The 12,054-nt window shown below is 37.0% G+C and overlaps 1 long non-coding RNA gene across 3 annotated transcripts; it reads left to right on the top strand.

Annotated features, from left to right (window-relative positions):
* Positions 1-987: 987 nt before the first annotated feature.
* Positions 988-7,742, top strand: LOC124097101 (uncharacterized). 3 transcript variants are annotated; one of them, XR_006853124.2, is made up of 4 exons: positions 988-1,060; positions 2,023-2,099; positions 6,409-6,634; positions 7,635-7,742. It is a non-coding gene; the product is annotated as an uncharacterized LOC124097101 (long non-coding RNA). The 3 variants fall into 3 exon arrangements; XR_009227480.1 differs by lacking the exon at positions 988-1,060 and having other exon boundaries at positions 1,087-2,099; XR_006853122.2 differs by lacking the exons at positions 988-1,060; positions 2,023-2,099 and adding an exon at positions 2,893-5,479 and having other exon boundaries at positions 5,530-6,634.
* Positions 7,743-12,054: the final 4,312 nt, after the last annotated feature.

The raw sequence follows: 12,054 nt of genomic DNA, 5'->3' as shown, positions 1-12,054 counted from the left end.
GTTCTCTTCAGTCACCATTATGTACATGAGAATTATTCCTAGGTACATACCATTTTCCGTCACCCTTCCCTCCCACTATCACTACCATTAAGACCCTGGCTCAAAGTCTTTTCTGTTCAAAAAACTGAATGCAGTTGGAGAAAAACAGACCACAAGGGAGAAAGAATTTATTTAAATTTAGGAACACTCACCTCAAGGGAACCCTGGATACTGATCATGACCTTAGTGGGCTCACTGGCTCATCCTCCCTGAAACCATTCTACATAGTTTTGAATCTCCCAAGAACCCCTCCAAACACCTCTGTTCCTCACTCTTCATTTGTATGATGGTTAATTGTATGGGTCAACTAAGGAATCCCCAGATACCAGGCAAAACAGAATTTCAGATTGTGTTTATAAGGGTGCTTCTTGAAGAAGTTAGCATTTGAATTAATAGAATGAGTAAAGAAGACATACCCTCACCATTATGGGTGCACATCAACCAGTCCATTAAGGGTCTGAATACAACAAAACAACAACAACAAAAGTGGAGGAAGGGCAAATACTTTCTCTATTTAACTGGGACTTCCATCTTCTTCTATCATTGTACATCAGCATTTCTGGGTCTTGGTCTGTTGGTTTTCTTTTTCAAGTCTTTGGACTGCTACAGAATTATACCATCAGCTTTCCAGTTTGCAAAAGGCAGATCATGGGATTTTTCAGCCTCTATAAATATATGAGTCAATTCCCATGATAAATCAATCTGTGTCTAATCCCCTTCCCCAAAACATAAACATACATAGTCATTCCTCAGTGTTTGAAAGGGGTTGGTTCTCAGACCCCCAAGGATATCATAATCTGTAAACACTTAAGTCCTTGGTGTAGTACTTGCATAGGGCGTAATGCTTAAATCATCACTAGATTATTTATAATATCTAATACAATGTAAATGACACATAAATGGTTGTTGTGAAATTAAATCATTTAGGAAATAATGGGGGGGAGAGAAGTTCAGTGAAAACTTGTCTTTTTTTTAATCCACAGTTCTTTGAAACCATGAATGTGGAACTCAACGTTAAGAGGTACAACTGGGCTCTGTGTGTGTGTGTGTGTGTGTGTGTGTTGTGTGTGTGTGTGTGTGTGTGTATTACTCTGTTCTGTTTCTCTGGAGAACAATGACTAATGTTCCCAATATATTATCTTATTTTTTATCATCATTTTTGTGGAGATTTAAGTATAGGTGCTCTTTAACTAAGGTTGGAGTTATTTCACAATCAATCCATTGTAAGTTAAAAATATGATAAGGAAAAAATGTATTTACTATACCTAGTCCCCTGAACTTCCTAGATTAGCACCACAGTGCTCTGTAGCTTTGATTGTTTTCCACATGATCACAGGGCCAACTGGAGCTGCAGCTGCTGCACTATTCAGCATTCTGATAGAGTCTTGTATGGCACATTACTAGTCTGGGAAAAGGTCAAAATTCAAAATTCAGAGTACAGTTTCTACTGCATAGGTGTTGCTTTTACACCATCATAAAGTTCAAAAATCATGTCAAATCAGCATAAAGTTCGGGACCATTCATAACTAAAAAGCCTTTTCATCATCTCTCCCAACCTCTCAGCTGACTATCTGTGTGCCTATAAGCCTGCCTTTCACCTTGTTAAAGAGGAACTGGGGCTGGCATTGTGGCTCAGTGGCAGAGCGCTTGCTTACCATGTGTGAAGCACTGGGTTCAATTCTTAGCACCACATACAAATAAATAAATAAATAAGCACATAAATAAATAAAGGTCTATCAACAACTAATAGAATATTTTTTTTAAAAAAAGGAGGATTAGAGCTCCCTGCTTCTAAGGCCCACCTCTCTCCAACCCAGGGCTTTATTCCTGCAGCTCCCTCTGCTCCACCTCCATCATCACATTTTTCCCTTGTATTAGATTATTATAATGAACAAACCAATATGCTGGAACAGATTTCATCTCCAAGGCCCTCTCAGGTCCCCATTGTCACTGATGTCTTGGTCCTTTCCTCCTTCTTTTCAGAGCCACCCTCCCTGAAAGCACTGCACATGCCTGCTTCCTCCATCCATGTGTCCCCTTCTCCACAGAGCCCTTTCCAGGTAGGCTTCTGACCCCAATACAGCTGCCTTGCCAAGATCAACAGTGTCGTGAACATGGGCAAAGCCAACAGCCATACTTGGTTTCCTCTTTCCACAAAGCCTCTTTTATGACATCAGTTTACAATGATAAAAATGTAAAAGATGGCCCCAAGAACAATAGGAGGTAAAAGAAATTATACTAAAAATGTGCAGATTTTATAAAGAACAAAATGGAATTTAAAAATTTTTTTACAATAAAAAAATTTAAAAAAATAAACTCAGAAATAGTTTAATATCTCATTTTCCTACAAGTGGAAGCATTCATAAGAGAATCACATGCAGAAATTTATTTTTCCTTCCAAAAAATGTCTATATCTTTATGTCATTTATCTACCACTCACCTAAATGCCCTATATCATATAAACAAAATTTCTATCATTTTTGGAAAGATGTTATTGAAAGAAATATTTAATTTTGTATCTGAAAATAAATAAGAGAGTTAAAATATCAGGTGTGCTTTAAACTATTAGACATATAATATCTAACTTTAACAGTATTACTTGTTATAATTATTTTCAGATAAAATTCTGAAGTATATAGTCTCTGCTTTCTACTAGCCCTAACCTCCATATCTTCCCAAAGGTAATTCTATTTGTATATTCTCCCAGATCTTTTGACAAATATTTATATTCAAATGTGTATATATATCTCAAATATATGCCATACTATTTTGTTGAGTTTTAAATAAATGTTAAATAAATAAATTGAAAACACTTGAGTTTTAAATAAATGTTATATAACACTGAAAAATAATAACATTTTGAAATGTTTAAAAATGATTTAGACATACAGATAAGTTGCAAAAATAGCACAGAAGATTCTTGAGTATGCCTTACCCAGCTTCCTCTAATGTTAATATCTCATATAACAATGGCATCATTATCTAAACCAGGAAATTAACATCAGTACAATGCTATTAATTTAACTGCAGTGTTTATTCACTAATATTGTTTTTCTCTTCTAGGATCCAATCCAGGCTCCACACTGCATTTAGTTATTATGTCAGTATATTCTCCTATACTGGGACAGCTCCTGAGTTCTTTTTAAAACAAAATATCCCTCCATTCAGATATATCTAATGTTTTCTCATAAGTAGAAGAAAGTATTTTGTGCAAGAATATAATACAGTTTCAGCATTCCTAACCTGAAAGTCTGAATTTTTGAGAGCAATATGACCTCACAAGTGGTAAATTTCACACCATGAAACTGTTTAATGGACAAAATTATTAAAAGTAATATCTAAAGTTACCTTTGTTTCAAGTTTATAAAGTGTATATGAAATCTAAATGAGTTTCATGTTTAGACATGGGTCTTGTTCTCAAGATATCTCATTTGGAATATGCAAATGTTCCAATACTGGAAAAAAAATTGAAATCTGAAATGCTTCTGGTCCTAATCATTTTGGATAAAGGATATTCAAGCTGTAGAAACTCAATCTTGTAAAGTTTTTTAATCTGTTTACCATGAGATAGACAAGATTCAGGTATTTCTAAAAATATATTGGTTTAACAAACCTTTTAAATCCCTCCAAAAAGTAATACATATTTTTCATTTTACAGATGAAGAAACTGATAAACTAATTAGCTGTCCAACTTCTCACAATTATAAAGGACAAGGTTGAGATGAGAGCCACAGCTCTGACTCAGCAGCCCACATAATTTTTGCGGTGGTGAATATGGGTGCATTTTGGGTGGGTAAAGGAAGGATGAAGGAAGGAGAAACTTCTGACAAAGCTCTTTAAAGAGGAGCCAAGTTATACTTAGTGTTTGTGATAGTCACAGGGGTAGGGGGTCTTCAAGAACAGGTAAAATACCTCTAGGCAGCTTTCATTTGACCAGGTTTGTCAATCATAAAATAAAACTAAAATCCTAAATGACACTGTTTATGCCATCCATCCCTGTTCTTAGGACCCAAATCTCTTTTTTATTTAACCTTGGGTTTCTTTTGTGTTTAATTTTATTTTAAGGTGGGGTGTCAACCTAGAAAGACTCCATTGCATCAGAATTACAAGCTACTAGATAGAAAGTAATGTTAAATAACAAAAACAGGCATGAGAAAAAATGAAGAGTCTGTTGTGAAAGTCATTGATTCTGTACTATCCTCAAAAGTGAATCATAATGTGCATGTTATAAATATCTCGTTAGTAAGCCTTAGAACTTTTTAATAAGTAGAGTGCAAAGATTGAGCTATTCAACATTGCTCCCCTGTACAATAATTAATTGCCTTATTTTCTCTTACATGCAAGACATATTAAGGAACCCTCATGGTCCTTTTATTTTACCTAGCAAATGATTTAACATTCTATTAAATATTAATCTATCATTATAAATGTGCTTGTATCTTGGTCATGAAACACCTTTGAACAAGCAACTGTTTCCAGATAGATACATGAAGTCACCAGGGGGGAAACCCATTGTAGGCATCACAGGGGAATTGGCTGGAGGTCTGTACTGAGAGTGGCTATCAGTGATCAGTGATACCTGGAGTAAAAGAACAGGTGTTTCCCCAGTGCCTGGGCCCTGGCCTATTATTGTTTAACAGCTTTATCAATGTACCTGGGTGAGATGGGATGGAAAGCATGCTTTGTGCATTTGCAGCTGAGACAGTCACGTGGGGACAGATAGGGTCCTGGAATAGAGGACTGAAATTCAAATTGACCTTGGTGAACATGGCTCCCATAATTCAGCAACATGCATTGACTAGGTTCTGAGGATAGGGAACAATCTTAATGAAAAGAGAGAACTGAAAAGAAAGTAGAAAATGTTTTCTGTTTTTCCTCAGTTTGCCAAATGATGGGAAGAAAAGGCTCAGCTCATAGGTAATGATGTAGCCCCAAAGAACTAGGAATGTGTGTGTATGCACAGTGAACAATGAGCTTGACAGTACTCAGAGATCCCTGAAGAAATGGATTGGGTGGAGGGAGATGAAACCAGGTGTGGGTGACCTGACAGTGGGAACCAAGTATCTCAAAGTGAACCTGGGGGAGTTTTGCTTATGTAGCAAGATGATCTGCAATAAGAGGCTTTATCAATACTATGGAAAATAAGTAACAGAATCAAGCAAAAATAAATAAATTGATTCTTTAAGGTCATGGAAAGTACATGCCAATAGAAACAAAAGGCAAATTGTATGGGAAATGTCAAGCTAAATATAAGAAGTAAAAACTGTGGATAGGAATTATGATTGGAGAGAATCAAGGGTTCTACATTTGGAGATGGAAGAGAAGCAAAAGTGTTGCCATTGCTGGGAGATGTTCTTTATATTACTTGCACTGTATTTCCTTTGAAAGCTGAACAAACAAGAACACACAGAAGTAAATGCATGCATGCCTACATACTTAGGTAAATAAAGTGTGTGTATGTAAAGGGATGCTGCATGCCTACATACTTAGGTAAATAAAGTGTGTGTATGTAAAGGGATGCTCTTTGTCACTTTTTAAATTGAAATGTAATTCACATGTAAAATTCACCCCCATAAAGTCCTTTGTAACCTATGCAAGAGGTAGCAGAAAACCACCAAAAATAATAAAATAAACTGTTTATCAGTGCTTTAGAAGTGCTTTGATCCAGTACCTGGTGGATAATGTATAATTTTCGAAGTGGAGCAATCGATTTCCTAATGGAACTATGGTTGCTAAAGGAGGTTATGAAGTTTCCCCCCATAAAAACCTTTGAAATCAAGATCCATTCTGATATTTCTGGTGGTCTGAGCAACATTAAGATCAGCTCTTAAGACTTCAGGGCCATGTGTGTGTCATTCACTTCTGGTGTTCATCAGTTCTCTGTGTTGTGTTGAGATGTGTAAAATAATAGAGATGAACAGTTGAGAAGTGCTAAAACAAACAGTCATTAGCCATTTGGGCCAGTGTGAAATGTAAATGTCTTCTCAGATTCTGACAAAATAACTAAATAAGCAGCTGTGTGTTCTCTACTATTCTTATTGAACAGTGATGCTCCACCTTGGGAGTTTTAAATCAGCCACCATGATGAAACCAGATGGCATAAAATAGTGAAATGTCAATAAAATGTGAAATGTCAATTCTTCTGCCAGTAGGGCCAGAATCAAACAGCTGTCAATCTCAAATAAATAAGATGGATGAAAGAAACTTTGATGATCTCCCTTGCCCACTGTCACAGAGCTTGCAGCCCTGGTGACCCATCCTGCCATCTCTGACTAGGGATATCCTGCCATCCTGCCTTGAAAAGAAAGACCTGTCACTCAGTTGCATGATAACCATCTGAGTATCCCCCTTTTCTCCTACTTTCTATAGAGGGGAAAAGCAAAATGTGGACCGCAGCTGTGAGGAGTATTTCACAGATGGTGCCAACTGATCCACAAAAGCCTTTTGTTTTCATGTACCCTGCATCTGTCAGGTGTTGATCCAGTGGACTCAGTGATCTGCATGCCGTTGACCATCCTCTGAAAGACATTGCTCATTTGATGGAGGGCTGGGCTCCAACCAGGGGAATTAAGCGGCTGTTCAATTTCCACCTAAGGTAATGGGAGAGGATGTTTCTCCTTTTATCTATTTCACATGTGCAGTTTCTTCCTAATAAGCTCTATCTATTTAGATGGACCTACAAAAAGGTGTCAACATGCATTAGACTGACACATGAGCCTTTCAAAACATGCAATTCTCTCGCTATATTTACAATCATCAACCCTTAAGGTCTCTTCCTCCTGTTTGCTTTTGTGCACATAGTGAATAGAATGGATACAAGCATCCACCTAGCAGAATTGTGTAAAATTCCCTGTCTAGTGTAGATGCTACTGAAATTACCAAAGGTTAACAAAAATAAAAACAGTTGTTCCCTCACCCCCAGTTAAATGAGAGAACTATTAGAAGAGAGAATCGGGAGGCATTACTCTAGGATTTAGCCTGCTTGTAAAAGAAAGCTGTCTCTAAAATATCAACACTGAGATTTGGGGCCTGGTGTAGACCTTTCTTCCACAGCTAACATGCTGATATATTTAACTCACTAAAAAAGTCAATTGTGCTTATTTGGACATTTCCAAAGAATATTAGTTTATTCCTTTTCAACTTAATATCAGCACTTTAATATACCTTTAATATTTAATATAATGTCTAACCAAATTCTAATAACTGCAGATTGGAAATGGTTGTGTTGTTATTATGACCTCAGCAATAAATTCTCATTAGAGAATTTGCATATGACATTGGGATCCAAGCTGAAATATAATATGATGAAAATATAATCACTGCTCAGTTATCTTGGCCATTTAATATGCCTTTTTGCATGTAAAATTCTTTCACTGAATTACTTTAATGACATTGTAATCATTATACCTTTCTTTTAACTTGGAAGGGCATGATCTTATATGTGAGCTTATATACATAGTGTGACTTTAAATAGTTCAAACAAATGTTGAGAATGCTTGCTTCTGATATTGGGGTTTGTGGTGATTTTAATCTTTTAAAAATTTTTGCATTATTTCATTTATATTTCTTGTTTCATATATATTTCTTGTTTTCAGGTACCCTGCCATCTGACAGGTGTGGATCCAGTGGATCAACATAGTGTATATGAAATTAAATTTTTTAATAAAATTAAAGTTATTTTTGAAATTGCTTGAAAATATCAACTAAGATTCAGTCTTCTTCATTTTTCAGTGATGAAAATAAGGTAGCAAATGTGTTACAGGGACATTAGTAAGTTATTAAATTGAGGAAACAAGCAGTTTTCATTCATCTGTTCTTTGGAAGTTTATTTGGTCATTCACGGCATGCCTACTACATGTAGAAAAATAGAATTGTTAGTGGGTATAGTTAGTCAATAATCCAGAACCCCCACATTCAAGATTGTCTGTTAAAATATTAATCTTAAAACAATTGTACAATTGCATATAACTTCCAGAGGGAAACTATTGCTCTGCAAACTAGCCCCTCATCACAAGTAGTGGTTTGTGAATCAGAGGTCTCCACAGAAGCCCCAGTTTCCATCTATAAAATGGGATGATAAAAATGCCAGTGAGGCTGAGGATGTAGCTCAGTGGTGGAGCACTTACCCAGCAGGTGCAAATCCTTGGGTTTAATCCCCTGAGTTGCAAAAATTAAAAAGGACAAGGCAGTCATATGGAATCATTCTAAGCATAATGTTAGTTGTTCATATTAACAATTATGTTGGCATATGAAAGAATCAGCAATTAATACATGCAAAATTCCTTTTAAATATTTGCTTTATGCTAAATGTATCTGCAACAGATATTTTGATTTAGTTCTTATAGCCCGCCAATCAGATGAAACTTTAAATGGCCAGGATAATTTGAAAAATAAAATTATAATTAAAACTTGGTTATAATGTGCTTTATATGCCTTTACCTGAATTAGTCTATCATATGAATAAGATATTTTCCTGAGAATATTAAGCCCTGAAAAAGCAGGGAATTTAATTCTTTACTATGACAGCAAATGGAAAAATAGAAAAGAAATAATGCAAGTGATTGTCCTTGATCTCCACTAATTTCTGTACCTTCCCTCCTCAGCTCTGGCAATAGATGGAAAGATTTTCCCGTCTCAGACCTCACTGATATCTGGACATTTAACTTTTATTTTACATGTGTATTTCTGAATGGGCACAGGTTACAAATTATCTCTCTCTTCCCTTCGATGGGAGGAAATTGGAGAAGATAACAGGACATGGGATCTCTGACTTCTCTGGCCCAAGATATAGTAATTAAACTCCATTCCTCTTTCTCATGTGCAATTTAGGCCCATTTCCAAAGAAAGAGAAATAGATTTGATTGAAGAGAAGTAGTTATTAATTGACTAATAAGTTTACATTGATGAGATAAAACAAGGAGAAAAGATATTCACTATCCTGCTTTTTGCTTCAGCAGTAACTGCTGGGCAACACTTCCTGGTTAGCTGTCTTATAGTCATCAGTGCGTACAGTGAAGCATATTCAGACAGTGGTCTCAAAGTTAGAGATTCCCAAATTGAACTTTCTAGAATACGGAGCACAGAGGCACCCAGAGTGTCTGTGGTCTCTGGATCTGATGTTACCAGGAAACACAATACAGCCTGTCCAGCCGCAGGGCTGATCAGGTTTCAAGTCCACACTGTGGTAGCACCTTCCAAATAAGGAAAAGGATAGGCCTGCTGTGCATTGTGAAGGCAGGTGTTGAGTTTCAGTCCACAAGGAAGAACGTATGGGATCCCTGGTGTCGAGTTTGGTTGGCATCCTTCCCTTCCGGAACTCCAGATACTCAGGGGCCTGTACAGCAATTTCTTGTTGCATTAGCGAATCTTTCCCAAGTGTGGAGCAGCCCCGTGTCTGGGTGACATGTGTGGAATGTACACTGAGCTCTATTTTATGACTTTATAAATTTAAATCTTGTTTTCTGTACATACTGACTGTACTGATTTAAAGCCAAATGATACAAAAACAAATTGGGCCGCAACTGCCTATAAATTGTGAAAAGGCAAACACAACAGAACGGCATATCCTTTGCTTACCGGCAAAAACACAGGATTTGAAGCTGGAATTCTCCAGATCTGACCCACAGCTTGTAATTATCAGGGCTAGAAACTTGGACACATCATTTAAAACTTCTGATGTGACCTTTTGTAATCTGTAAAATAGGGATGATGATAATGAATACCTTACATAATTGCTATGAAGCAGCAATATTTTGTAGGCTGGAAATTTCCAAACTGATCTAAGGAATCATTGTATGACAAGAAGTGAATTACCTCATGTGCAGTTTAACTGGTAGAGAGAGTCTGAACAGAAAATTCACAGGAATTGTTCCAAGAAGAAATGGAGTACAACTCCAGTGGTATCTGTGCAAATCCTGTATTGTAGGAATATGCAAGTATTTCTCCTTAAGATCATTGACCTTTAGCTATTTTGTCTAAATTCTAAACTGTATGCTAAAATTTCATAGATTACATAGCTTTGGTCTCCAAGGTAAATTGACTTGACCCAATCCCAGAGCTACTTAGTATTGGATTGAAGAGGAAATTGTGGACAATTTATAGTGTATGATTACTATGAGTTGCTCCTAAGTCACACCTTGAGAATTCAGCAAATAAAATCAATAAAAAATGTGAGCCCAAGGGCCTACAGAAGTTGTCCTGAAGGATAGACATGTCTGCATGTACAAAACTCTGGGTCCTGTTAACATCTGTGCAAGAAGATTTAATAGAAGAAGCAGTTCCATGCATGCCCTGTATGGGGGCCTCAGGGTCAGACTTGGTCAAATCTCTCCAGCTTTGTGCAGAGGAGATGGTGTCTGACCTGTATGCTCGGTGTCAACAGGGGGAAATGGTGGCCTTAAGCTATGTGAACTCTAACACCTTTGCCTTCAAACTGACTCTGGCTCCGTTTTTCTGGTTATGATATAGGCTTTCATCATAGGACCAAGGAAACTTCCTATTGGATGTGATTAATATCACTTCTTGATATCGATACATCTTGCCATTATTTATTAAGTTGGTATCTGATTTTTGTATCAACCTCTTGTAGTTTTCGGTTAATGGGACTTCTTTAAACAGATCAGTATTGGGCTCACACATACAAGAAAATTTCCCCTTGAAGACTGGTGACAAAGACCCCTGAATCGAGAAGACTTGGCAAGGACAAAAAGAATCTTGAGAGGTCATACACAATTGGCCATATACTCCTCCCTCACAGTCTTCTTTCTAGAACTTCTTTAGAATCATGCCACCTGTTTTCAGTCTTGTCCTTGTGGCAGTACCAGGGAGTACCAGAGGTGGCATCCATTCTCACCCAGCTGTCCCATTGCTCTTGCAGGTTTCATTAGTTCATCAAGCCTCACTTTTCTCCTGAGCCTGGAAGTGGCCCACTTCAGCAGCCACTGCAATGAGATGCTCGTGCTTCTCAGTGAGAGTCCCATGGGTTGAGACTGTTTGCCAACCCTACCTCCCTGCTATATATGACCGTGGCCCTGACGGTTCTGAGCTGATTGTGTAGGTGTGGTCACTGAGATTGTACAATTTACACACTGGAGCCCGAAAAGATAGAAAACCAAATAAACATAATATTTACAAGTGGCTTTTCCGTATGACAATGCGATAGTTCCGGTCATTAAACAGCTTTTCACAGACAATTGGATAACACTGTGTCATTGGATGAGATGTTATTTCTCCAAGTTGTAGCATGTGGGAAACATTAATTGGGATTATTCCACCTGTACTGTGTTAAATAACCATTTTCTGTAATAGATGGAAACTGGCAACATGGGAGGATTTTCTGTCCAAGTTTCCACACTCTCCCTGCTAAGCAGGTTTTACTAAGTTGGAGAAGTTTGACAAAGGCGGCCTTTATCCATCCCTTACTGTAGTTTCAGTATACTGTTGTTCATTTTGGTATCATTGATTTTTGGCCCAAATCCAGTATTTCCGGATTGAATTAAAACTTAGTTTACAAGGTTTCCCAAATGTATCAGATTTATAAAAATTGAGTCAAGTTGTATTGGAGCCACGAATATGAGCCTCAATTTTACTACAAAGAATAAACTCATTAAAAGAAAAACTAATTCATATGAAGAGAGAGGGAGCGAGCAAGCTACCAAAGCACTATTTTTGCTTGTTGTTTCTCCTACTGGTTTGAACTAACTTCTTAATCTCAAAACACTACTGCTTTGTGTTACTTAATTAGATCTCTTTTGGTTTATTAACCCTGTTTATTAATTACTATATATTTAATGAGGCCCTACTATGTTTCAGAAACTTGTCTATGCATTGGGTGCATCATGCTACATTAGAAATGGCTTCTGGGGGCTGGGTTGTGGCTCAGTGGTAGAGTGCTTACCTAGCATATGTGAGGCACTGGGTTCAATTCTCAGCAGCACATAAATAAATAAATAAATAAATAAATAAAGGTCCAGACAACTTAAAAAAAATTTAAAAAATAAAAATAAATGGCTTCTG

Source organism: Marmota monax, unplaced genomic scaffold (genome assembly GCF_021218885.2).
Source record: "Marmota monax isolate L192 unplaced genomic scaffold, Marmota_monax_Labrador192_F-V1.1 WCK01_AAM20220418_F8-fsc00430, whole genome shotgun sequence".
Classification (NCBI taxonomy): Eukaryota; Metazoa; Chordata; class Mammalia; order Rodentia; family Sciuridae; genus Marmota; species Marmota monax.
Note: the sequence above shows the minus strand (reverse complement) of the source record. Positions and strands in the feature narration are given on the sequence as shown.